The 27,340-nt window shown below is 36.4% G+C and overlaps 1 protein-coding gene across 1 annotated transcript in view; it reads left to right on the top strand.

The window, feature by feature from the left end:
* The window catches only part of TENM4 (teneurin transmembrane protein 4), a 3,002,963-nt gene that overhangs the window by 1,937,067 nt on the left and 1,038,556 nt on the right, over positions 1 to 27,340 (top strand). The window contains exon 7 of the mRNA XM_063608694.1: positions 6,817 to 6,878. The gene's annotated coding sequence lies outside the window, so the exon portion shown is untranslated. The remainder of the gene's footprint in view (positions 1 to 6,816; positions 6,879 to 27,340) is intronic.

Genomic DNA, 27,340 nt, shown 5'->3' with positions numbered 1-27,340 from the left:
GCTCAAGGGGGAGGAAGCTGGGAACCTGAAAGAGGCTACCATTCACTAGGACTCATTCCTGGCCCCGAACAACTCCCAGGGAATGGGTGAGTTGAACTGGCCAACAGCAACCTGCTCTCACCACCTGCCTCTGGAATCCAATCAAGAGGAGACCCCTTGACCACCATGGCCACTCATTGATGCAGAGAGCTGCTTAGAGAACTCATAGGGGCAGCACATAGCTGATGTGGAGCCTAGAGGGTTTCGTGCAAGAGCACCTGTAGCACAGCACCACCAGGAAGGTCCATCTCCCTAGGCTCAACTTGGAGACATTAGCCATAGGAGATATTAGCCCTAGGGACACTGATGGACCTGAACTCTGTAGGGCAATCTTGCCCACCAGACAGGGTCAGTCCGACTTGAGCACCCTTTGATCCACTGGCCTCTTCTGGGGGCCCAGCCTTGCAGCACCTGCTTGCAGGGCAGCTTTGGGTCTCCTAGGGGCTACATCATAGCTCCTGCATGGGAAGATTGTCCTTGATAGGCAGAAAGATCTAGCAGGGCAGCCCCCATGGTCAAATACCAGCCCGCCTGCTCCCTCCCACACTGCAGCATCCCTGGGGCCCACAGCAACCATGCACATCACTTTTCCAGCATGTATGTGCGTGGACAGGTTTTAGCTTTCTCACCCAGCCAGTGTGCATATGCCCTGCCCTGCCACTGCTGTTGTGGGAGTGCACTTTGCCCCCACTCCCCACTGGACCACCACTGCAGTCAGAGCCTTGGTGGGCGAGGAGCCAGTGAGCCGCAACCAGCCACAGCCATGTTAGCACTCTGCCCTTGTGTCAACACTGCCATGAGAGTAAAACAAGGCCCAGAGAACAGTGGGTACTCCCCACCCTGAGAGACCACCACAGCCTGTGGCACAAAGACAGTGCACCCAGACCTGTGCCTAACAGTGTTCTGCCCCTTTGCTGACACCACCACCAGCGTGACCACATGCATAGTTGCCAGCAGGGGCCTCCCAACCCCGCAAGCTGATTCTGCCACTGTGGTGAACCTACACGGAAGCAGGCACACCAGTACCCGCTAGTACCCTGCAGTGGCTGAGAAGCATGCACCTCACTGCGCTGCCACTGCTGCTTCTCACACATGCAAATGAAGATGGATCCCACTGCCACCACTCTATGAAATGCTTTGGCTGACACCACACATCAGAATAGTGACCAGTAGTCAGGGAGCACCTTGGCCAAGAAGACAAAGTTGGGGCACGAAACAAGTTTCCTAGACCACACAGTCCAGGAACTAGGAGCTGAGCATTGGCCCCCTAAAATCTTCCAGAAATGAAGCTAGTCGTCTGAATCCACCCTGTACCACAATCAAACCCTTAAGGTCACCAAATAGGATAAAGGAAGAAAAAAAAAGACTATCCAAAGGTCAGCAACTTCAAAGATCAAACTACTATCTATAAGAAACTTAAATTTACAAGAAAGAAACAACCCCATAAAAAAGTGAGCAAAGGACATGAACAAGCAATTTCCCAAAGAAGACATACATGCATATGAAAAGAAGCTCAACATCACTGATCATTAGAGGAATGCAAATCAAAACCACAATGAAATATCATCTCACATCAGTCAGAATGTCTATTATTTAAAAGTCAGAAAATAAAAAGAAGCAGGTGCTGGCAAGGTTGTGGAGAAAAAGCAACACTTTTACAGTGTTAGTGGAAGTGTAAATTAGTTCAATCTTTGTGAAAAACAATGTGGCTATTCCTCAAAAACCTAAAAACAGAACTACCATGGGACCCAGCAATCCCATTACTGGGTATATACCCAAAGGAATATGAATCATTCTATTATAAAGACATGCACATGTGTGTTCATTCCAGCACTGTTCACAATAGCAAAGACATGAAACCAACCTAAATGCATATCCATGGTGGACTGGGTAAGGAAAATGTGGCATATATACACCACAAAATACTATGCAACCATAAAAAAGAACGAGAGCATTTCTTTTGTGGGAACATGGACACGGCTGGAGGCTATTATCCTAGGCAAACTAATGCAGGAACAGAAAACCAAATACTGCATGTTCTCACTTATAAGTGGGAGCTAAATTATGAACACATGAAAACATAAAAGGGAAAAATAGAAACTGGGGCCTATCAAAGAGTGGAAAGTGGGAAGAGGGAGAGGATAAGGAAAAATAACTAATGGGTACTAGACATAATACCTGAGTGATGAAATAATCTATAAACAAACCCCAGTGACATGGGTTTCCCTATATAATAAACCTGCACATGTACCCCTGAACTTACATGTTAAGAAGTAAATTGCTCTAGAGTTGCTATGAAGAAAAGGGAGGATACTGGCTTGTAGGGTCACGTGGGAAAGAATTATGACCAATGAATTGAAGTTCTTGTCTGATCAATTTCAACATAAGAGCTGTGCTGCCTCTGGGGAAATTAAGTACCTCATCAGTAGAGATGCACAGTATGAGTCTGCAGAGATGAGAATGTTGTAAAAAAAGAAATGAAGGACTGAACAGCAGAGGATAAAGACCTTTAAGGTCCCTTTTAGCTCTGAGGTTTAGTGGTCTCAAGAACTCCAAAATTCCTCTTGTTACTGATTTCTAGTTATATTCCATTGTGGTCAGAGAAGATACTTGATATACTTTCAATTATTTTGAATTTTTAACACTAGTTTTGTACCTTAACATATGGTGTATCCTTGAGGATGATCCATGTGCTGAGGAGAAGAATGTGTATTCTGCAGTCATCAGATGAAATGTTCTGTAAATATATCTATTAGGTCCATTTAGTCTATAGTGCAGATTAAGTCTGATGTTTGTTTGTTGATTATGTCTGGATGATCTGTTCAATTCTTAAAGTGGAGCATTGATGTCTCTAGCTATTATTGTATTGAGGTCTATCTCTCTTTGGCTCTAATAATATTTGCTTTATATATTTTGGTTCACCAGTGTTAGGTACATATATATTTATAGTTGTTACATCTTCTTGCTGATTTGATACTTTTGAACTTCTTTGTCTCTTTTTATAGTTTTTGTCTTGAAATCTATTTTGTCTGCTGTAAGTAGAGCTTCTGGCTGGGCGTGGTGGCTCACGCCTGTAATCACAACATTTTGGGAGGCCAAGCCAGGCAGATTACAAGGTCAGGAGTTCGAGACAAGCCTGGCCAACAAGGTCAAACCCATTCTCTACTAAAAATACAAAAATTACATGGGCATGGAGACGTGCACCTGTAATCTCAGCTATTCGGGAGGCTGAGGCAGGAGAATAGTTGGAACCCAGGAGGTGGAGGTTGCAGCGAGCCAGGCTTGCACCACTGCACTCCAGCTTGGGCAGAAGAGCAAGACTCCATCTCAAAAAGAAAAAAAAAGTATAGCTTCTGCAGTTCTTTCTTTTTTTCTATTTGCATGGAATATCTTTTTCTTTTTCCATCCCTTTATTTTCAGTCTCTGTCTTTATGGGTGAGGTATGTTTCCCATAGGCAACAGATCATTGGGTTTGTTTTCTTATCCATTCACCACTCTGTGACTTTTGTTGTTTTTGGACTCTGTGCCTTTTGATTGGAGAGTTTAGTCCATTTATATTCAGTGTTATTATTGATAAGTTAGGACTTTGTCCTGCCATTTTGTTACTTATTTTTGATTGTTTTGTGGTCTTCTCTTTCTTCTTTCTTTTATTCCCATCTGCCATTTAGTGAAGGTGATTTTCTCCGGTGATATGATTTAGTTTCTTGCTTTTTATATTTTGTATATCTATTATATGCTTTTTAATTTGAGGTTATCATGAGGCTTGTAAATACTATCTTATAACCCATTATTTTAAACTGTGACAACTTAACACTGACTACATAAACAAACTAATAAACAAACTAACAAAGCAAAGAGAAAACTAATAAATTCTTTTTCCCCTGATTTTTAGCTTCTTGTTGTTTCTATTTATATTTTATTGTACTGGGTGTATCTTGAAAAGTTGTAATTATTATTTTTGATTGGTTTCTCTTTTAGCCTTTCTCCTCAAGATATGAGTAGTTTACATGCCACAATTATAGTGTTATAATATTGTATTAGGCCGTTTTCATGCTGCTGATAAAGACATACCCAAGACTGGGAAGAAAAAGAGGTTTAATTGGACTTACAGTTCCACATGGCTGGGGAGGCCTCAGAATCATGGCAGGAGGTGAAAGGTACTTCTTGCATGGTGACAGCAAGAGAAAATGAGTGAGATGCAAAAGCAGAAACCCTTGATAAACCCATCAGATCTCATGAGACTTGTTCAGTACCACGAGAATAGTATGCGTTCTCCCCCATGATTCAAATGATCTCCCACCGGGTCCCTCTCATAACACGTGGGAATTATGGGAGTACAATTCAAGATGAGACTTGGGTGGGGACACAGAGCCAAACCATATCAAATATTCTCTGTTTTTCTGTGTACTTACTATTACCAGTGATTTTTGAAACTTCAGATGATTTCTTGTTATTCATCAACATTCTTTTCTTTCAAATTGAAGAACTCCCTTTAGTATTTCTTATAGGACAGGTCTGGTATTAATGAAATTCCTCAGCTTTTGTTTGCCTGGGAAAGTCTTTATTTCTCCTTCATGTTTAAAGGATATCTTTCTGCATATACTTTTCTAGAATAAAAGGTTTTATTTTCCTTCAGCACTTTAAATATGTCATGTCAGTCTCTCCTGGTCTGTAAGGTGTCCACTGAAAAGCCTGCTGCCAACATATTGGAGCTCCATTGTATGTTACTTGTTTCTTTTCTCTTGTGTCTTTTCAAATTCTTTCTTGATCATTGATCTTTGGAAGTTTGATTGTTAAATACCTTGAGATAGTCTTCATTGGGTTAAATCCACTTGGTGTTCTATAACCTTCTTGTACTTGTGTACTGATATCTTTCTCTAGGTGTGGGATGTTCTCTGTTATTCTCCCTTTGAGTAAACTTTCTACCCCTGTCTCTTTCTCTGCCTCTTCTTTAAGACCAATAAATCTTAGATTTGCCTTTTTTAGGCTGTTTTCTGATAGAGGTCTAGTTTTTTTCTTATCTGTATGGATATCCAGTTTTCCTAGCACCATTTATTGAAGAGACTGCCCTTTCTTCAATGCACATTCTTGACACCTTTGTCAAAAAGAGTTGACTTTAAATGAGTAGATTTCTTTCTGGGTTCTGTCTTCTGTTTCATCGGTATACATGTATTCATTTTTATGCTAATACCATGCTGGTTTGATTACATACCTTTTAATTTATTTTGAAGTCAGGTAGTGTGGTGCCTCCAGCATTCTTTTTGCTCAGCATTTCTTTGGCCATTCTGGCCCTTTATTGGTTTTATATAAATCTTAGGATTTTTTTTCCTATTTCTGTGAAGAATGTAATTAATATTTTTATAGGGATTGTACTGAATCTGTAGATTGCTTTGGGTAGTATAAGCATTTTTACAATATTGATTCTCCAAATCCATGAATGTGGAATATCTTTTCATGTTTTGTATCCTCTTCAATTTCTTTTATCAATGTGTTGTAGTATTTATTATTGAAATATTTCACTTTTTAAAAGTTTATTTCTAGGTACTTTATTTTATTTCTAGCTATTGTAAATGGGATTACTTTCATGGTTTCTTTTCCAGTTGTTTATGCCAGACTTCTAACATGAGTTAAGAGTCAAGTTCAAGAAAGTCAGCTCAAACAGGTCTTATCTAGCAAAATAATTTTTGATAATTAAACACCAGAAACTCAAGCTAGAAGACTGAAGAATAAACAATCTTGAGAATGGAATGGGTTTAGAGAATTAAGAAAAGCAGTTTACATCACAAGAAGACAGACTCTGGGCCAAAAAATGCAGAGCAATTATTTGTAATGAATTTAGCTAGGTCCCTGGCATAAAAATGCTTGATCATGACTAAATTATTCACTTGTCCTGTCTTATGCTGATTCATTCAGTCCATATAGTAATGCATCAGACATTTATTGAGCACTTACTATAAGTCAGGAACTCTACTAGTTACTGAAAATTAAAACAAATAAGATATATAAAAATATCAAACAGTAACCTGACACCATTTAGTAAACTGTCACAACCTAAACTTCTAAATGCTAGGTAAAATTAGAAATTAGATGCTGCAAGAGGCTGGTGGGTGTGCACCTGAGTGAGCCTTTGGTTGCCAAAGGAGCTTTCTAGAGGAGACGATAACTGCATGAATCCTGAGCATGAACAAAGTCAGGCAGGCAAGAGATTTTTGTAAGAACGGGGAGGCATGTTTTTCTAGGCAGAGAGATCCTCATACTCACAGGCCTATGGGTGATGGCAAATGTGTGAATTTCTACAGATGCAAATGAATTAGTATATCTGGGTGGAGACACCAAGTTGGGATGAAAAGGAAGCTGGGATCAGGTCCTGATGAGCATTATAAATCCTGTTAAGATGTCTTGCCTTGACCCTCAAAGTGGGAAGCCTCTTCAAGCAAAGAAGTAATTTGATGAGATGTGCTTTTTAGAAACAGGGAGAAAAAAAAGGTATTTAATATTCCAATAGAGGGTTTTCATTCAACTTTTATTAGTTAGTTTTACTGAGGGCTAGTATTGGTCTCTACTCACCAGAAAAGATACCTGTATAATATACGTATGAAGTTGTAACTGAAGAAGTAAAACCAAGGCAATTGTAATACACACTGTTTCTCTCTGTACCCTATACCCAAGCCTGCCTTGAAATATGGTTCTATCAGAATGTGTCCAAACTGTACCCCTTGCATAAAAATATTTTCATCTCCACAAAAGTGATAACTCTTTTCTTCCTTATCTTTATAGATCAATGTTCAATGGAGCTTGGATTTGTCATGGGTCTCTGGTGACAAACATTGGTCATATTGGTGAGTTATATGGTTCTTCACTTCTCATTTGTCACCTTTTGTCATGAGCCAAGTTATGGTGAAAGCTTGATTTGATTAATTTTCTCTATTCTTGGGTCATCTTTATTCATAATTTTCAAATCTACCCCAAAGTCTTCAGAGTTCTGCCCACACCTGTATCTAGTATATTACTCTGGATATATAGTTATAACATACACCTTTAGAGGTATACTTCCCTTGGGTCATAGTTGCATTGTGGAAGAGTTGTATATAAACCAAATGTTCATGAAGCATATATAAAATGTAAATCCCCTAGAAAGCTTTTGTGTTTGAAGGAATCCTGTTACAAAGTGACAAATATATCTGAAAAAGAAAATCACTTTTTTGTCTTGTTCAAAAACTGATCATTTATTCACATTGCAAATATACCTGATGTTCAATAATGAAATTTTGCTTCTGTAACTCCTTTGGTTTGATATGTTATTGAAATGTTGGTGACAAGATGAAAAGCTTACCCAAGATTGGAAAATAAATCAAAGGGCAGACATTAAACCAGATATTTTAAAACTTTCTGAAAAGATTTCTGACCTTCACATAAGCTGCATTCTAATGGAAGAATAGAATATGTTTCCAGACATGTTATCTATTCTAGTCTCTTCTTCAGAGCATGTTTTGTTGTTTTTGTATGGGATATTGTTCTTTTTTGTGTGAGGGAAAGGTTGATTTGGAGTTTTGTTTATTGGGAGGCACAATACCTAGAGTTGTGTGATAAGCTGGTTTTTTGTTTCTATAAAAAAAAGAGTTGATTCTGGAGACTGAGTTGTTTCTTGTTTTTAGCACAACATATTTCTGGATGCATAAATGCAGATTGGAAATAATAAATGTACTCAGAAGGCACAGTTAACATAACACATTTTTTTTCATACCCACACATTTTGCCTTGTACAACTAGCAATAATTTGGGGAAAACAGAAACAAGTCCAAAAAATGTAATTCACTTTACAGCAATTGGTTTCTTATTTATAGTTTTCCCCATACTAACACCTTTGTCAATGTTTTACTGCCTCTTTATATACTCTTGGAAGGACAATTTTTGGATTTTTCTGAGGCAGCCATGATTTTCTATCCTATTGTTTCCACTGTTACATTTGCAGTAACAAACCTTGTGATTTTGGTTGAGAACATAATGTCTGTATATGTCCTCTAGCAACCTCTCCGCATTTTACTCCATCCCTTCCCACATTCCCATCAGCACATATCACAAATTCTTTACTATTTTTATTTTTGGTTCTAAGCCAATTCCATTTCTATTTCTCCCATCCAAGTACAATGTAATCACTTTTGGATTGTCAGCACATTGTTGAAAACATTGGTATACTCAAATCCTTTTCATTTTTTAACAGCATAAAAAACAAAATCAGAATTTCAATTACCTTTGAAAAACATATTGTGCACATCTTAAAATCCCAAAATGCCACCTGAAATAAGTTGCAAGGAATATTTTAGTTGTGTTCCTCAGCACACCTGCAGGAAATTATTTACACCCTTACCATACTGTTTAATCTGGTTCAATTGCAAACATTAATATAGAACAGAGCAGCAAATAAATGGTCAGTACAATTATGTATGTAATGGGGAAATAATATTTTATTTCCTCATTTGAAATCAGTTTTTACTTTTTGGTAAGTGAGATAGAATGATTTGTCTGTAATCTGGACAAAAATATTTCTGCCAATACTCTATTAAAAATAGAAAGAAAATAGTGTTCTCAACACACAAGTGATTACCCTTTTAGCTGATGTGTTTTGCTCTTTTTTCCTTAGCTTTTTGAATGGTCTAGTAAATTCTAGCTTTCCAAAGTGAGACACTTAAAATCTAAAAGAAGTAATCTAAGAAGCACAGTCAATGAATGTTTCATTTTACGTTGAGGCTAAAGTTTCTAATTCTGGATTTTTTAAAAAATACATTTTCTCATCTGGTATTCACCTTTAATGTTAAATATTCTAATAGCTACTTCATAATTCATATCTGGTTAATTTTTAAAATTTCTGCATTGATGTGACATGAATGCTGTCAAAATTAAATAATTTTATATTATCCTTTAGTGGTATCAGTATCACATTCTACATTTTTCGTAATTCAGGAATTGAGCTACTAGTATCTGTATTAAAATGTATAATAATATCAGAAGTACACATCTTTCTCCTTAGTGCTAAACCTGATTCTTTGTCAGTTTAACCAATTTAAACCAGAAATCTGGTTTTCTGGTTCAGTTCTGGAAAATATAGTGTTCTAGTTATTACCTTTGCCCATCAGGCTAGGAAAATTGGGTTATTCATTTGATGGTGGAGCCTCCAAAGATGGATATTAAGGAAGTTGTGGGCTGACAAGTATTCTACTTGCTTAACTTGAAAACAAAGTCAACTATGAAACAGACCATTAATTCAATAATGGTGGGGCAGTCATTGGCAGGTAAGGGAGTGAAATAAATGTGAAAATTAGCTAAAAAAAACTCCTGCTCTACAACATTAATTTACCCATATACCCATCATTTATTTTAAGTGTCATGATCAAAATTTGAATCTAATCCTTCTTAACACTTAGAATTCTTCGGAATCCCTTTTGGCCATCTGCAGTTAGGCATTGCATCAGGGGCTGAGCCTAATTTACATCTCTTGTCCTCTTTAACACCTTTGCAATTGACAGTGCAATTTCTTTTTTTTTTTTTTTTTTTCTGAGGTGGAATCTCGCTCTGTCGCCCAGGCTGGAGTGCAGTGGCACGATCTCGGCTCACTGCAAGCTCCGCCTCCCAGGTTCACGCCATTCTCCTGCCTCAGCCTCCCGAGTAGCTGGGACTACAGGCATCCGCCACCACGACCAGCTAATTTTTTTGTATTTTTAGTAGAGATGGGGTTTCACCGTGTTAGCCAGGATGGTCTCGATCTCCTGGCCTCGTGATCCACCCGCCTCGGCCTCCCAAAGTGCTAGGATTACAGACATAAGCCACCGGGCCTGGCCCGACAGTGCGATTTCAAGGCAAACGGAGGAAGACCACAATTTGATCTAGATTAGCTATATGGTTAAACTCATGGCTCCTTTTTGTTATTCCCTTAATTAAACTAGTTATCTCTAGAGATTAAAAAATTTCTGTTTCAGCCTAACCTTCTACCAGATATCATAGGCACCTAAGTTGTAGTTCTTGAAACGTTGCTTATCCACATTTATCTTTACTAGACTTGAAAATTCTATGAAGCACTCAAAGGTACTTGGTGCTTTCCAATGCCTTTAATTGCATTGCTTGGAATGTGCCAGTTGTCCTCTGCAGGCATTAAATTTTTGCTATAACGTGACATCACAATGCAGTCTTGCTGAAGCCATTTTGAGCAATTATTATACATCTAGATTTAATGTAAAATTTTAACCACATATGGTGCTACCAATGCAAATATATCAACTCAGCTGTTAGTCTGAACAGATCTACCTGCTGTGCATTGCCAAGTTCATACATGTATAGGCAATAACAACTCTGTCACAAATTATTCCTCTTTCTAGGAGCTAAAGAGTTATTTTCTGACATCCCTTGTAATATGCATTCCAATTTCAGAATAATTAAAATGTGAAAAGGTGTTTCTCTTAGAATTAAGGAAATAGAGCAGTTAACATTTCAAAGGACCAGTATCTCCTGTATAAACATAAAAATGGACTTAAGCTTTCAACATTCACTCTAGTACCTTCAGAGGTGTCACCTAAGTCTCTTCCTCTCTTTTGTTCTCATCCTTATCCTCTTTGATTTCCTTTCTCCCTCTCACTCTCCTGAATAGTTGTACATGTATGCCTCACTCCCTGTTTATCTTTCTGAAAGAAAATAGAATTGTTACTGTTTTTGTGATAATTTTCATTACAAGGTATAATACGATTGCTTAGAATGGTGGTATCTCTTTACTGTGAGTCTGTCACTGGGATGACCATACCTTTATCCCAGGACAGTCCATGTACAACTCTTGTTTCCATGTAATTATGAACAGGACTCTCTTCAGCTCTAAAAGTGTCATTTGGTTGATAAATTCCATGAATGATTAAGAGTCACAAACCAAATCACAAAATACTTCCAGCTGAGCAAGTGACTATGAAGTCCTTATGTCCATCAACACAAGCAGCTGAAGACTGTGGAAGTATCATTTTCCTCATTTTGGAAAATGAAGAAACAAACTGAGTATAAGTTACCCAAGGAAACTGAAGAAGGGGTTAGGGGACCTTAGCTGGGAAGGTGACAAGGACTCTTGCAGACAGACCTACTGGCAAGAAATAAGGTAAATAGAAGCAGTAAGGAGGCAGGCCTTAAAATGAGAAGGCTGGAAGCCAGGCAGGGAGTCCTTGGTTGTGCACCAGCCCTGTGGGGCTCAAGTTTAACCCTTGTAGGGTCAGAAATCTGTTTTTAATGAATATCACAGTGACTTGGGTGCCTCTGTTTTTCTCATTCTATTCCATTGGTGTTTTTCTCAGTGCTTGGCAATGTTATTTTGAGAGCTCAGAGGCTCTCCACTATGCAACAAAGGCCTTTCTCTACCCTGAGGCTAGATTTTAAAAGCAGAACATCATAGTCTTGGGAACTGGTTCACCTTGGGAGCATTAGAAATCCCAACCCCAAGGGGAAGGCAAGACTTTCCAGGACAGAGTCCTCCTATCTAGATACTTTAAAACTGTGGCAGGTTCTGCGTATTGTGTAACAAGGAGAATATTCCCTTACTGTCTTGCCCTCTGCATTTGCCTCCTCTTTCCCCAATCTTCCTTCCACATTTTTCCCCCATTTTGTCTTCCAGTACTGCCTAGCCTCCTTCAGGCCCTCTCTCATCAATAATTGTACTGTACTTTAGATAGAAGTTGATGACCCCACTCTTTGCCTCTTAATTTTAATGATAAGCAAACTGAATATTTTAAACTGTCTCTAAATGGAATCAGAGGAAATATTATGTTGATTTTGAACCAATTTTTTAAATTTTATTCTTAATCATATGTCACTAGCTCTTTAGGTACAAATGGCCCTTATTCCAGTGTGCAGGCTTTTAATGATCTTCTTTTTTTTCTCTCTCTCTCATAATTTGGTTATGCCTTCTAAACATGAGACTTTAAAACCAAGTTCCATAGAGAAGGAGACCAGAGATTGATTACTAGGAGTGTGCTGCATTTTGTGGAAAGGATTGTGTGCAGGCAGCAGGGAGTTCTAGAAGCCATTCAATCCTCTGTTCAACCAGTATTTACAGGGTTCCTGGTGGTTCAGTGATGAAAAAGATGATGAGATAGAACTCAAGGATGAAACAAAAGTCAACAAACAGCACAGGTATAGAAGACAGAGAAATCTGGCTTCAAAGGCTGACTTTACCATTTACATAGTATAATCTTGCAGGAGTTCTCAGCTTCCCTAGTGGGAATGAACAAGACTACTGAGAGAGAGAGTTAAATGGTTTATTCAAATTAATTTTGTATATTGGGTACAGATTGATTGTTATGATTTTTTGTTTTTGTTTTTGGTACAGATATTGAGTTGTGGCATATTTGTTAAAAAATAACAAATTTTTTGGCTATTAACAAAAAGCCCTAAAAATAACAAATTGGGGAGGATGTGGAAGAATTGAAACCCCATTTACCATTGGTGGGAATGTAAAATGGTTATACCCCTGTGGTAAACACTATGGAAGTTCTTCTTTTTTAATTCAAAACAGAATTACTATATGATCCAAAATTCAACTTCTGAGTATATACTCAAAATAATTAAAATCTGGGTCTCAAAGAGATATTTGTACATCCATGTTTATTATCAGCATTATTACAATAATTAAAATATGGAAGCAACACAGTGTCCAAAGACAGAAGAATGGATAAGCAAAATGTGGTATATATGTATAACAAAATGTTATTCAGCTTTATTGAAAAAGAAATGAAGTTCTGACGTATGCTACAACATAGATGAACCTTGATGACATTATGCCAAGTAACATAAACCAGTCACAAAATGACAAATACTATATGATACCACTTATATGAGGAACTTGGAATAATCAAAATCGTAGAGACAGAAAGTAGAACAGTGGTTGCCAAGGCCTAGGGGAGGGGATGGGGAGTTATGATTTAATGTATACAGAGTTTTAGTTTTATAAGACGAAGAGTTATGGAGAAAGATGGCAGTAATCATTGCACAGCAATATAAATATATGTAATGCCATCAAATAGTCAATTTTAGGTGGTTAAGATAGTAATTTTTTTATACGAATTTTACCACAATAACCACATTTTGGAAAAAATGTTTGTTTTCCTACTGGATTGATTTGTTATCTTAAGAAATAAAATGACAGCGTAAATGAGGGTCTAGTCCATGTTTTTTATTCTATACCATTGATCTATTTCTTGATCATTATGTAGTATCACACTATCTTGAATACTATGGGTGTATAGCAAATTTTGAAATCAGGTAGCATTAACCACGTAACTTTGTTCTTTCAAGCTTTCTTTGGATACCCTTGCATTTCCATGTAAATTTTAGAATTGGCTTGTCAATCTCACATCAAAAAGTCAGAAAAATTTCAAATTAACAACTTAACATCACAACGAGAAGAACTAGAGAAACGAGCTAACCCCAACGCTAGCAGAACACAAGAAAACCTAAATCGAAGCTGAACTGAAGAAAATGGAGACGAGAAAACCATACAAAAGATCAATGAATTCAAGAGTTAGTTCTTTGAAAGAATTAATAAGATAGATAAACTGCTAGCTTGAAAGAACTAATAAGATAGATAAACTGCTAGCTAGACTAATAAGAAAAGAGAGAGGGAAAACCCAAATAAACACAATCAGAAATGACAAAGGAAACATTATCACTGACCCCACAGAAATACAAAAACCCTCAGAGACTATTATGAACACCTCTATGCACAGAAAATCTAAAAGAAATTGATAAATTCCTAGAAAAATAAAACATCTCAAGATTGAACCAAGAAGAGATTAAATATCTGAACAGACCAATAATGAGTTCCAAAATTGAATCAGTAATAAATAGCCTACCAGCCAAAAAAATACAAAAGCCAGAAGGATTCAAGCTGAAATCTACCAGACGTATACAGAAGAGCTGGTACTATTCCTCTGAAACTATTCCAAAAAAATTGAGGAGGTAGAACTCCTGTCCAACTCATTCTATGAGGCCAGCACCATCCTGATACTAAAACCTGGCAGAAACACAACAAAAATAACAACAACAAAAATAAACTTTAGGCCAGTATCCTTGATGAACATTGATGCAAAAATCTGCAACAAAAGACAGGCAAACCAAAGCTAGCAGTACATCAAAAAGCTAATCCACCATGATCAAGTACACTTTATCACTGTATGCAAGGTTGGTGCAACATATACAAATCAATAAATGTGGTTCATCCCATAAACAGAACTAAAAACACAAACCACATGATCGTCTCAATAAATGAAGAAATGGCTTTTGATAAAATGTAGCATCCCTTCATATTAAAAACTCTCAACAAACTAGGCACTGAAAGAACAGACCTCAAAATAATATGAGCCATCTATGACAAACCCACAGCCAACATCATACTAAATGAGGAAAAGCTGCAAGAATTTCCCTTGAAAACTGGCACAAGACAAGGATGCCTTCTTTCACCATTCCTGTTCAACATAGTATTGGAAGTCCTGGCCAGAGCAATCAGACAAGAGAGAGAAAAAAAAAGGGCATCTAAATAGAAAAACAGGAAGTCCAACTATCCCTGTTTGCACACAATATGATCTACATTTTGAAAACCCGATAATCTCACCCAAAAGCTCTTTAAGCTGATAAACAACTTCAGCAATTTTAGGATACAAAATTAATTTACAAAAACGAGTAGCATTCCCTTATACCAACAACATCCAAGCTGAAAGCCAAATTAAGAATGCAATCCCACTCACAACTGCCACAAAAAGAATAAAATACCTAAGAATACCACTAACCAGGGAGATTATAAACCTCTCTAAACAGAATTACAAAACACTGCTCAAAGAAATCAGAGATGACACAAACCAATGGAAAAACATTCCATGTTCATGGATAGGAAGAATCAATATTAAAATGGCCGTACCGCCCAAAACAATTTACAAATTTAATGCGATTCCTATCAAACTACCAGTGATATTCCTCATAGAATTAGAAAAAACTATTTTAAAATTTAAGTGGAACCAAAAAGCCTGAATAACCAAGGCAATATTAAGCAAAAAGAACAAAGCTGGAGGCATCACATTACTCAGCCTCAAACTATACTACAAGGCTAAAGTGGACAAAACATCATGGTACTGATACAAAAACACATTGACCACTGAAACAGAATAGAAAGCCAGAAATAATGCAACACACCTACAACAATCTGATGTTTGACAAAATCAACAAAAAACAAGCAATGGGGAAAGGACTCCCTATTCGATAAATGGTAGGGGATAACTGGCTAGCCATATGCACAAGACTGAAACTGAACTCCTTCCTTATACCTCATACAAAAATCAACTCAAGATAGATTAAAAAATTAAATGTAAAACCTAAAACTATACAAACCTTAGAAAATAAACAAGGAAATACCATTCTGGACAAACAACCTGACAAACATTTCATGATGAAGATGCCAAAAGCAATTCCAACAAAAACAAAAACTGATAAATGGAACCTAATTAAACTAAAGAGTTTCTGAACAGGAAGAGAAACAATGAGCAAAGTGAACAAACTACAGAATGGAAGAAAATATTTGTAAACCATATATCTGCCAAATACCTAATAACCAGCAACTATAAGAAATTTAAACAAACTTACAGGTAAACAACAAACAATCCCATTAAAAAGTGGGCAAAGGACATGAACAGGCACTTTTCAAAAGAAAACATGCATGCAGCCAACAAGTGTATGAAAAAAAGCTCAACATCACTGATCATTAGAGAAATAAAAATCAAAACCATCATGAGATACCATCTCACACCAGTTAGAATGGTTATTATTAAAATATCAAAAAATAACAGATGCTGGCAAGGTTGTGGAGCAAAGAGAACACTTATACACTGCTGGTGGGAATGTAAATTAGTTCAGTCATTGTGGAAAGCAGTGTAGTGGTTTCTAAAAGAACTTAAAACTGAATTACCCTTCAACTCAGCAATCCCATTATTGGGTATATACACAAAAGAATGTAAATCATTCTACCATAAAGACATACACACATATGTGCATCACAGCACTATTCACAATAGCAAAGACATGAAATTAACCTAAATGCCCATCAATGGTAGATTGGATAAAGAAAATGTGGTACATATACATCATGGAATACTATGCAGCCATAAAAAAGAATGAGATAATGTCCTTTGTAGCAACATGGATGGAGCTGGAAGCCATTATCCTAAGCAAACAAATGCATACAGAAAACCAAATACCACATGTTCTCCCATATAAAATGAGAGCTAAACATTGAGTATATATGGATACAAAGAAAAGAACAACAGACACCAAGGCCTGTTTAAGTTGGAGGGTCAGAGGAGGGAAGGGGAGGATCAAAAACTACCTATCAGGTACCATGCTGATTACCTCAGTGATGAAATAATCTGTACACAAAACCCCCAGGACACAAAATTTACCTGTATAACAAACATGCACATGTACCCCTGGACCTAAAATAAAAGTGAAAAGCAAAAAGAAATATAATGACACTTTGGGAGAGTTGCTTGTAGTTTGGCATGCCAGAAGTACACAGTAGGGGTGGGGTCACAGGAGATGATGCTGCAAATATAGTCAGGGCCCAGATTATAAAGTTCCTACTTCATACCTGCTATTAGTAGACAATAGATCAGGCAAAGGAAGTTTGGCCAGGTTAGAGATACTAGGGGAAAAAAGCTTTCTTGGATTTATTGTATTGAATTTACTTGGATTGTATTGAATCTATAGATCAATGTAAGTTGAGTTGTTATCTTAAGAAATTGAACACAGTATATCCTTCCATTTATTCAGATCTATTTTAGTTTTGCTCAATAACATTTTGTAGCTTTCAGTGTAAAGGTTCTCTACATCTTTGTTAAATTTATTCCAAAATATTTTATGTTTTATAACATGTAAATGAAACTATTTACATATTTACTGCTATAAATTTTTAGTGATTTTTACATGTTAACATTGTACCCTACTATTTTGCTAAATGTACTTATTAGGTCTAATATATGTATTGCAGTTTCCTGTGGATTTTCTGTGTAAATGATTATATTAGCTACAGATAGAAACAGTTTTACTTCATCCACTTTATTAACTTTCCAGTATTTTTATTTGTTGGATCCTTTATTCATTTCCTATCTAGGAGACACAACCTAGAAAAAGTATTCAGTATTTTCAACCTAGGAAAAGTATTCAGTATTTCACCATTAGGTATAATAATTGCTACAGGGTTTCTGGTGGAGTCCTTTATTAGCTTATAGAAATGTTCATCTATTTTTAGTTTTCTGGGACTTTTTTTTTTAACATGAATGGATTTTAAATTTTGTAAATTTCTTTTTCTGCATCTATTGAAGTGATTATCTGATTTTTCTTCTATATTAATATAGCAAATAGCATTAATTAAGTTTAGCATGGTGGGATTAAAACTTACATGATTATGATATATTATTCTTTTTTTCTATTACTGATTCAACTTGCTAATCTTGTTAGGTATTTTTGCATGTATGTTCATAAGGGATATTAGCCTTATTTACTTTTAATATTTTGTCAGATTTTGGCATTATGGTTATGCTGGCTTCATAAAACAAGTTGGGAAGTTTTTCTTCTCTGTTTTGTGAAACTACTTATGTAAGATTGGTTTCAGTTCTTTCTTTAATGTCTGATAGGATTTGATAAGATTTAATTTTATTTATTTATTTATTTACTTATTTTTTTGAGTTGGAGTCTTGCTCTGTCACCAAGCTGGAGTGCAGTGGCTCGATCTTGGCCCACTGCAACCTCCAGCTCACTGCAACCTTCACCTCCCGGGTACAAGCGATTCCCCTGCCTCAGCCTCCCAAGTAGCTGGGACTACAGGCACGTGCCACCATGCCCAGCTAATTTTTTGTATTTTAGTAGAGACAGGGTTTCACCATGTTGGCCAGGATGCTCTCAACCTCCTGACCTCATGATCCGCCCGCCTTGGCCTCCCAAAGTGCTGGGATTACAGGCATGAGCCACTGCACCCAGCCAACTTTGTTTCTTTTTTTGTTGTCTGATAGAACCAGTAAAGCCTTCTAGACCTGAAGTTTTCTTTGTGAGAGGATTTGATAACGATTTAATTTCTTATTAGAAATAGGGCTATTCAGATTTTCTGTTTTTTCTTATGTCAGTTTTGGTAAACAGTATTTTTCAAATAATGTGTTGAATATGTTGTTGAATATGTGACATAAGTTATTAATAATATTCTTTTAATATCATTTAAGTATCTGTAGTATCCAAAATAATAATCCCTTTTCTTATGTTTGATATTGATAATTTGTATTTTCTCATCCTTTTCCTTAATCAGTCTAGCTAGAGTTTTACTAAGTTTCTGAGTCTTCAAAAAACTCACCTTTGGGCTTTACTAATTTTAAAAATTATTAGCCATTTTCTATACACTTTATCTTAAACATATTATTTTCATTACTTTCTTTTTTCTAATTTTGCATTTATTTTGGTGTTCTTTTGGTGGCTTCTTACAGTAGTCTCAGGGGTCATTGTTCAGAGCAATAACTCTCTAAACATTGCTGTTGTTCTGTCTTGCAAATTCTGATATGTTGTATTTTTATTCGAATTTAGATCAAAATGTTTTCTAATTTTCTGCATGATTTCTTTTATCCATGTATTATTTAGAAGTATATTTATTATCAAATATTGTGATATTTCAAGGTATCTTATTGTTATTATTGACTTCAAATTAATTCCATTGAGATCAGAGAACATACTTTATATAAATTTAATCCTTTTTAATTGTTTTAATTTCTTTAATTTGTAGCTGAAAACATAATCACTCTGATGAACACATGTACTTGAAAAGAATGAGTATCTTCTAGTTACAGCATAGTGTCCTATACATATTAATTAGGTTAAGGTGTTTGATAGTTTTGTTCAGAACATTTATGTCTTTTATTTTTTCTAATTTCTGAGAGAAGGATGTTAAAGTCTCCAGTTACTACTGTAATGATCCACTTGTTCCTTTTTGTCAATTCTAAATGTCTTCTTGATGAGACCTTTTATCATTTCATAGGGGCTTTCATGTCTGTTTTTTGTTTTTATTTTTGTTTTTGTTTTTGTTTGATTTTTTTTCCTGAGACAGGGTCTCATTCTGTTTCCCAGACTGGTGTGCAGTTTTGCTATCATAGCTCACTGAAGACCAGAACCCCTAAGCTCCAGCAATCCATAAAGGGGCTTTTTATTTTTTATTTTATAATTATTTTATTTTTTGTCCTTAATAAAGCTATTTGTCTTGAGATCTATATCAGCCAAGGTCCAGAAATCACACAGAAGTGGAACAGGGCAAATTTAATCTAAGGAATTGTTCGGTAGTAACAGGAGATTAATTACTAAGGGGCAGAGCAAGCTCTACCATGAATGATGAATGGCAGGTACAGAGAGCAGCTACTACCTCTGGGGCTAAGGAACAGTACCTAAGGAAGAAACACATTTTGAACAGGGCCGGAAGCATGAGACTCAGACCTGGTTGGAAATGTGAGTTTGGCACATTGGATGGCAGAGAAGTTCATGGAGGTACAAACTGGAACTGGCAGCACAGTAGGGTCCTGACAAAATTCACTAGGAAACTACTCACTGAGGTGTCGCTGGAACTCACTGGAAAGGCACCTACTGACGCACCCGAAAGAGTCATTGGAATGTCAGCTGGTGCAAACTGGCTAGAAAGCTGCCCAGAAAGTTGCCACTAAAAGTCAATGGGAAACGAGCACCACTGGATGTCTTGCACACACACTACTGGCCACTCATGCCTGGGAGAAAGAAGAAAAGTACACCAAACCCGAAAGAAAAGCCCTTTCCTCCTACCGTGTCCCTGCAGCACCCTCTACTGACATAACGTAACAAAGTTGGCAATGGTGAAATATTTAAAGTCCACCTACAGTACCATAAAGCAGGCCAAAGGAGGATGGATTTGGAGCTGGGAAACAATAAAATTGATAACTGGCGAAAGCAGTAATCTGTTTGCTACAAAATCAGCAAGTCCAGCTGTTTATGTTTACTGTTTACGTGGTTATCTTTTTCCATCCACTTACTTACAGGCATTTCTTTTAGGTAGGATATAGTTGCTTTGCTTCTTGCTTTTTTAAAAAAATAAATTCTGTTAATTTCTGGGTTTTAATTGAAGTATTTAGTCCATTCACATTTGTTGTAACTATTGTCATGGTTGAATTTAAGTCTGCTAGTTTGGTTTGTTTTCTGTTTGTCTCCTCTCTTTTTGCTTCTTTGTTCTTTACTGCCCGGTTTTTAAAATAATTTTTAGAATTCTATTTATTTTATCTTTTGGTTTTTTTAGTTCTCTTTGCATTATTTTCTTTTTCTAAAAGAAATCTTTTAGTGATTGCTCTGGGGATTACAATTTATGTCCTTAACTTTTATCTCTACTTAGAGTTAATAGCGTAATACATCATAAAATGTAGAAACCTTGTAACCCCATATACTCATTTATCACCCCTTCCCTTATGTTATAGCTGCCGTAATATAATAACTGAAAATATTACAGTCCTAAGACAATGCTACAATTTTTGCTTTATTTTAAATAAATTAAGAAAATCTAGTATGTTATATTTATCCAGATACTTAAAATTTCCAATGCCTTTTATTCCTTCCTAAGGACAGATGTTTCTGTCTGGTATCATTTTCCTTGAATCTGAAACACTTCATTATTTCGTGTCATGCAGATCTTCTGACAATAAATTATGTTGGTTTTATCTTTTTTGTTTAATTGTTGTGAGGGGTTCTTTTATTTGAGATGGGGTCTCACTCTGTCACCCAGGGTGGAATGCAGTGGTGCAATCATAGTTTACTGCAGCCTCAAAATTCTAGGCTCAAATAATCCTCCTGCCTTGGTCTGCCAAAGTGCTGGGATTACAGACATGAGCGACTGTGCCTGGCCTGTTTTGTTGTAAGATATCTTTATTTTCACCTTTATTCTTGAACGAAAATATCATTGGTTATTTTTATTCTGGGTATTTTTTTAACACTTTAAAGATAATTGCACGACTCTCTGGAATCCATATTTACTGATAAGAAATCAGCAAGATTTTGAGTTATTATTGCCCTTTATGTAATGTGTCATTTCTCTCTGAGTGCTCCTAAGGTTTCTCTTTATTTTTGGTTTTTAGTAATTTGACTGTGATTTCCCTAGATGTGAATTTCTTTATATCTATCCTGCTTGGCATTCTCTGAATTCTTGAATTTGTAAATTTATGTCTTCTCCAAAGTTTGGGAAATTTTAGCCACTAACCCTTTCAACAATTTTTATTCCTTATTTCTTTCACCTTCTTCTGAATGTCCAGGAGACCTTTTGTTATTTTCCCATAGTTCCTCAAGTCTCCTCTCACTTCTTCAATAATATTTTTACTCTCTCCTCTTTAGTTTGCATAATATCTACAGATAGTTTCCTCCGTTATCTGCAATCTACTGTTAAGCGCATCCGGTGAATAATTATTGCACATATTATACTCTTCAGTTTGATCATTTTCATTTTGTTCTTTTTATTTTTACAGAATTTTGTTTTTTTTTTTTTTGGCAGACACATCCTAGAGGTCCACATTATTTCTTTTGAATATTTTCTATGTTTTATTTTTATTTTCTTGAGACTGTTAATTTTTTAAAAATCACAGTTATACTGAGATATAATTCACAGAACATAAGATTCACCCTTTATAAGTACACAATTCCGTAGTTTTTTTTAGCACATTCACTGAGTTGTGCAACCACTACCGCTATCAAATTTCACATCACTTTTTAAATAAACTTTTAGGTTCAGGGGTACATGTGCAGGTTTGTTACGTGGGTAAACTTATGTCACAGAGGTTTATTGTATAGATTATTTCCTCACTTAGTACTAATCTTAGTACTCAATAGTTATTTTTTCTGCTCCTCTCTCTCCTCCCACCCTTCACCCTTAGGTAAGCCCCGGTGTCTGTTCCCCTTGTGTCCATTTGTTCTCATCCTTTTGCTCCCACTTATGAGTGAGAACATGTGGTATTTGGTTTTCTGTACATATGTTAGTTTGTTAAGGATAACAGCCTCAAGCTCCACCCATTATCTCATTCTTTTTTTATGGCTGCATAGTATTCTATGTTGCATATGTACCATATTTTCTTTATCCAGTCTGCCATTGATAGGCATTTAGGTTGATTCCATGTCTTTGCTATTGTGAATAGTGCCGCAACAAGCATATGCTTGCATCTGTTTTAATGATAGAATGCTTTATATTCTTTTGGGTATATACCCAGCAATGGGATTGCTGTGTCAAATGGTAGTTTTGTTTTCAGCTCTTTGAGGAATCACCACACTGCTTTCCACAGAGACTGAACTAATCCACAGTCCCATCAACAGCGTGTACGCATTTTTCTCTGCAACCTCGCCAGCATCTGTTATTTTTTGACTTTTTAATAATAGCCATTATGTCTGTGAGATGGCTAATATTAAAAATAATAAATATTTAATAAAATAAAAAATAAGATTTTAATAGAAATAAATTTTTAATTTGATATTTAAAAATTTAATAAAAATAAATGTTTGATAATCACCATCTCATGGTCAGAATGGCTATTATTAAAAAGATGTGAGATGGTATCTCATGATGGTTTTTATCTGCATCTCTCTAATGATCAGTGATGTTGAGTTTTTTTCATATGCTTGTTGGCTGTATGTATGTCTTCTTTTGAAGTGTCTGTTCATGTCCTTTGCCCACTTTGTAATGGGGTTGGTTTTTTCTTATAAATTTGTTTAAGTTTCTTACAGATGCTGTGTATTAGACCTTTATCAGATGCATAGTTTGCAAACATTTTCTCCCATTCTGTACATTGTCTATTTACTCTGTTGATAGTTTCTCTTGCTGTGTAGAACTCATTTACTTTAATGGGATATCACTTGTCAATTTTTGCTTTTGTTGGGACTGCTTTTAGCATCTTCATCATGAAACGTTTGCCAGGTCCTATGTTAAAAATGATACCGCATACAGTGTCCTCCAGAGTTTTTGCAGTTTTTTGTTTTACATCCTTAATCCATCTTGTGCTGACTTTTCTATATGGTGTAAGGAAGGGGTCCAGTTTCAATCTTGTGCATGTGGCTGGCCAGTTATCCCAGCACCATTTATTAAATAGGGAGTCCTTTCCACATTGCTTTTGTCAGCTTCGTAGAAGATCAGATGGTTGTAGATGTGTGGCCTTATGTCTGGGCTCTCTATTCTGTTCATTGGTCTATATGTCTGTTTTTGTATCAGTACAATGCTGTTCTGGTTACTGTAGCCCTGTAGTATAAAGTCAGGAAACACGATGCCTCTGTTTTGCTTTTCTCCACCACCCCCCCACCCCGCTACTCTTTTTACTTAGGATTGCCTTGGCTATTTGGGCCTTTTCTTTGCCTCCATATGAAACTAGAATTTTTTTTTTCTAGTTCTGTGAAGAATGTCATTGGTAGTTTGGTAGGAATCACATTGAATCTGTAGATTGCTTTGGATAGTGTGGCCATTTTAGTGATATTGTTTCTTCCTATTTATGAGCATGGAATGTTTTTCCATTTATTGTGTCATCCTGGATTTCTTTCAGCAGGCTTTTGTAATTCTCATTGTAGAGATCTTTCACTTCCCTGGTTAGCTATATTCCTAGATATTTTACTTTTTGTGGCAATTGTGAATGGGATTGCATTCCTGATTTGGCTTTTGTCTTGGCTGTTGTTTGTGTATAGAAATGCTAGTAATTTTTATACATTGATTTTGTATCCTGAAACATTGCTGAAATTCTTTATCAGCTTAAGGAGCTTTGGGACCAAGACTATGGGATTTTCTAGATAAAGGATCATGTTATCTACAGACAGGGATAGTTTGACTTCCTCTCTTCCTATTTGTATGCCTTTATCTCTTTCTCTTGCCTAACTGCTCTGGCCAAGACTTCCAATAAAACTCCTATGTTGAGTAGGAGTGGTGGAAGAGGGCATCCTTGTCATATGCTGGTGTTCAAGGGGAATGCTTCCAGCTTTTGCCCATTTAGTATGATGTTGGTTGTGGGTTTGTCATAGATGGCTTGTATTAGTGTGAAGTCTGTTCTATCAATACCTGGTTTGTTGAGAGCTTTTAACATAAAGGGATGTTGTATTATCTTGAAAGCCTCTTCTGTATCTATTGAAACGATCATGTAATTTTTGTCTTTAGTTCTCTTTATGTGATGAATCACATTTATTGATTTGTATAGGTTTAACCAACCTTGCATCCCAATGATAAAGCCTACTTGATCATGATGGATTAGCTTTTTGATGGACTGCTGGAGTCAGTTTGCTAGTATTTTGTTAAAGATTTTTGCATCAGTGTTCATCAAGTATATTGGCCTGAAGTTTTGTTACTGTTGAATCTCTGCCAGGTGTTGATATTGGGATGGTGCTGGCCTCATAGAATGAGTTGAACAGGAGTTCCACCTCCTTGGTTTTCTGGAATAGTTTAAGCAGAAATGGTACCAGCTCTTCTTTACACATCTGGTAGAATTCAGCTGTGAATCCTTCTGGTCCTGGGCTTTTTCTGGCTTTTTTTAAATTACTGATTCAATTTTGGAACTTGTCATTGGTCTGTTTAGGGATTCAGTTTCTTCCTGGTTCAGTCTTGGGTGGGTGTATATGTCCCAGAATTTATCTATTTCTTCTAGATTTTCTACTTTGAGCCTATGATGGTGTTCATAATAGCCTCTGATGGTTATTTGTATTTCTGTGGGGTCAGTGGTTATTTTCACCCTGTCATTTTTAATCATGAGTATTTGAATCTTCTCTCTTCTCTTATTAGTCTATCTAGTTTTATATATCTTATTAGTATTTCAAAAGACCAGCTCCTGGATTCACTGATATTTTGAGTTTCTTGTGTGTGTCTCAGTCTCCTTCAGTTCAGCTCTGATTTTGGTAATTTTTTTTGTCTTCTATTAGCTTTGGGGTTGGTTTGCTCTTGCTTCTCTACTTCTTTTAGTTGTGATGTTAGATTGTTAACTTGAGATCTTTCTAATTTTTTGATATGGGCATTTAGTGCTATAAATTTCCCTCTTTGTGCTAGCTTAGCTGTATTGCAGAGATTCGTACATGTTACATCTTTTTCCTCATTCATTTCAAAGAACTTCTTAATTGCTGCCATTGTTTCATCATTTACCCAAAAGTCATTCCAGGGCAATTGATTTAATTTTGATGTAATCATATGGTTCTGAGCAATTTTCTTAGTCTTGAATTCTGTTTTTATTGCACTGTGGTGAAAGAGAGTTGTTGATATGATTTTAGTTATTTTGCATTTGCTGAGGATTGTTTTATGTCTAATTGTGTGGTCAATTTTAGAGAGTATTGGCATGTGGCAATGCAAAGAATGTATATTCAGTAGTTTGAGGGTAAACAGTTCTGTAGATATCTATCAGGTCCCTTTACTCTAGTATTGAGTTCAGGTTCTGAATATCTTCATTAATTTTCTGCCTCAATGATCTCTAATACTGTCAGTAGGGTGTTGAAGTCTCCCACTGTTATTGTGTGGGAGTCTAAGTCTCTTTGAAGGTCTTTAGAAACTTGTTTTATGAACCTGGGTGCTTCTTTGTTAGGTGCATATATATTTAGGATAGTTCTGTCTTCATGTTGAATTGAATCCTTTACATTATGTAATGCCCTTTTTTATGTTTTTTTTTTAATCTTTGTTGATTTAAAGTCTGTTTTGTCTGAAATTAGGATTGCAACCCCTGTTTTTTTCTGGTTTCCATTTGCTTGGTAGATTTTTCTCTATCCCTTTATTTTGAGCCTGTGGGTGTCACCGCATGTGAGATTGGTCTCTTGAAGACAGCATACCATTGGCTCTTGCTCCTTTATCCAGTTTGCCACTCTGTGCCTTTTAATTGGGATATTTTGCCTATTTACTTTAAAGGTTAGTATTGATATGTGTGGATTTGATCCTGCCGTTGTGTTGTTAGCTTGTTATTATGCTGACTTACTTAGGCAGTTGCTTTATAGTGTCACCGGTGTAGGTACTTAAGTGTGTTTTTGTAGTGGCTGGTAATGGTCTTTCCCTGTTTAGTGCTTGTTTAGGATCTGATGTAAGGCAAGTCTGGTGACAACGAATTCCCGCAGTATTTGCTTTTCTGAAAAGGCTCTTATTTTTCCCAGCTTATGAAGCTTAGTTCGGCTGGATATGAAATTCTGAGTTGGAATTTCTTTTCTTTAAGAATGTTGAAGGCTGGGTGCAGTGGCTCATGCCTGCAATTCCAGCATTTTGATAGGCTTAGGCAGGCCATCACTTGTGGCCAGGAGTTCAAGACCAGCCTGGGCAACATAGCAAAACCTCATCTGTACAAAAAAATACAAAAACTAGCCAGGCATGGTGACAAATGGCTGTAATCCTAGCTACTCAGGAGACTGAGGCACGAGAGTCACTTTAGCCTGGGGGATGAAGATTGTGGTAAGCCAAGATTGTGCCACTGCACTCTAGCCTCGGTGACAGAGTGAGACTCTGTCTCAAAATAATTAAATAAACAAAATAAAAATAAAAATAAATTAGAATGTTGAATATAGGCCCCCAATCTCTTCTGGCTTTTAGGGTTTCTGCCAAGAGGTCTGCTGTTAGTCTGATGGGCTTCCTTTTGTAAGTGACCTATCTTTTCTCTCTAGTGGCCTTTAGCATTCTTTCTTTCATTTTGACCTCGGAGAATCTGATGATTATGTGTCATGGGATGATCTTGTGAAGTATTTGTGGGAGTTCTCTGCATTTCCTGAATTTGAACCTAGCCCGTCTAGCTAGGTTGAGGAATTTCTCATTGATGATATCCTGAAATATGTTTTCCAAGTTGCTTCCATTCTCTCCGTCTCTTTCAGAGATGCCAAGGATTCACAGATTTGGTCTCTTTACATAATCCCATATTTCATGGAGCTTTTGTTCATTCCTTTTAACCTTTTTTTTCTTTATTCTTGTCTATCTTATTTCAGATAGCCAGTCTTCAAGCCTTGAGACTTTTTTTCAGCTTGGTCTGTCCTACTATTAATATTTGTGATTGCATTACAAAATTCTTGTAGTGTGTCTTTCAGCTATATCAGATCGGTTATATTGTTTTCTATACTGGCTATTTTGTCTTTCAGCTCCTGTATCCTTTTATTGTGATTCTTAGCTCCTTTAGATTGGGTTTCCATGTTCTCCTGAATCTTGATGATCTTTGTTTCTACCCATATTCTGAATTCTAATTTTGTTATTTCAGGCATCTCTGGCTGGTTAAGAACCCTTGCTAGAGAA

Source organism: Pan paniscus, chromosome 9, assembly GCF_029289425.2.
Source record: "Pan paniscus chromosome 9, NHGRI_mPanPan1-v2.0_pri, whole genome shotgun sequence".
NCBI lineage: Eukaryota > Metazoa > Chordata > Mammalia > Primates > Hominidae > Pan > Pan paniscus.
The sequence above is the reverse complement of the archived record's forward strand: the minus strand, read 5'-3'. Positions and strand labels throughout refer to the sequence as shown.